Source organism: Tamandua tetradactyla, unplaced genomic scaffold, assembly GCF_023851605.1.
Source record: "Tamandua tetradactyla isolate mTamTet1 unplaced genomic scaffold, mTamTet1.pri scaffold_149_ctg1, whole genome shotgun sequence".
In the NCBI taxonomy this organism is placed as follows: domain Eukaryota; kingdom Metazoa; phylum Chordata; class Mammalia; order Pilosa; family Myrmecophagidae; genus Tamandua; species Tamandua tetradactyla.
Window position 1 is genome coordinate 144,191 of NW_027518274.1, and position 1,772 is coordinate 145,962.

The window sequence follows — 1,772 nt, forward strand, 5'->3', positions numbered from 1 at the left end:
GTTCTTTAAATGATCTATCCAGATAGATTGAGTTAGATTATGTGCTACAGAAAATTTAGATTTTGCACAAGAGAAACTTCTCTAACTTTAATCTCATACAGTAAGTGAAGTTCTAAAATATGACAGTGTCCTACTTAACCCTGTATTCTGACTTACCTCAGTCCCTATCAACTTGACTTTGTTCTTATCTCTAGCTGAATGCTGATCTCCTTTTTTTATTCTTTAATAACTGTTGTATGTGGTAATGCTGACTTTCAAAGATGCAGAACTCCTACTCTGAGTCCCAGATGTCACACACTCCTAGTAGAAAATAAAAGGAAAGTTATTCAAAACTTAGAAATATGAGGTAACTTCATAAAATTTACACCCAAACCACAAGCAACCCAAAGCTCCATGCAAATACCAGGTCATACATATAGAGCACAATATCTCAAAATGTAAAAACAACAATTTTAGCTCTGGACTAGATGTAACTGATATAAAATCCCACAATCTATGTCCCAATTTCTTATAAGTATTTCCTAATAGAGACCATACAATATTCGTCCTTTTGTTTCTGGCTTATTTTGTTTCACATAGTCCCCCAGTTCATTCACATGGTTGCATACTTCACAACTTTCTTCCTTTCTGTAATTTGATCATATGTATACACCACAGTTCCCCATTCTACTTCTCAGTCAACGTAACTTCCATCTATTGGACATCATGTGTTATGTACATTGCCAACAATCCATGTCTGACATTATCCTCACTTAGTTGTACAATCATCAGCACTCTCAAGTTTTGAACAAATTTGAAAGATACAAAGAGAAAAACACACATTCACCTAATATAAAATAAAAAACCTCCCCTATATTTTGTCCTTCACCCCTACTTATTTACCCGTGGTATTGCTGTTGTACTGTTGATATCTTCCTATGAAATATAGAACATAGCATGCAATAGTAGTTTTCCAACTACATCTATCTATACATTTTTACTCTTTGTACCATATTCAATCCCTTCAAGCAGTTCATTCAAGAATTTATATTTTTAGTGTTAATTAATGATCTACATGGCATTATAAAACCCTTTCAATCATATTCACATTCAATATTGCAACGATACTAACAGACCCCCTAATAAACTGCTTTCACTTCTATGTATTTCCTTACATTTAAGTTCAACCTCTCTAGCTAACCATTCATCTATCCCTGGTTTCTATGTAGCTCTATAATCCTCTGAGTTTACATTTACCATGGTCATAATAAAAAAATCATACAGTATCTAGCCTTTGGTGTTTGACTTATTTCACTCAGCTCTATGTCCTGAAGGTTCATCCATGTTGTCATATGATTCAGGACCTCATTTCATCTTACTTGAATTGTTTCCAACTTTTTGCTATTGTGAATTATGCTTCCATGAACAAAAGTATTCAAATATTTGTCTTTCTCATTGTTTTTGTCTCTTCTGGGTGTATACCAAGTAGTGGTATTGCAAAGTCATAGGGCAACTTGATATTTAGTTTTCTAAGGGTCCACCAAACTGTCTTCCATATTACCTGTATAATTATACATTCCTATCAGCAGTGCATAAGTGTTCCAATTTCTCCACATCTTCTCAAACACTTGTACTTCTTTGTTTCTTTACTGCCAGCTATCCCTATAGGGATGAGGTGGAATCGTATTGTAGTTTTGATCTGCATTTCCCTTATAGCTAAAGAAAATGAGAATCTCTCCACGGGTATTATGCCATGTGTATTTTCTTTTTGGAAAACATTTCAGCTCATATCC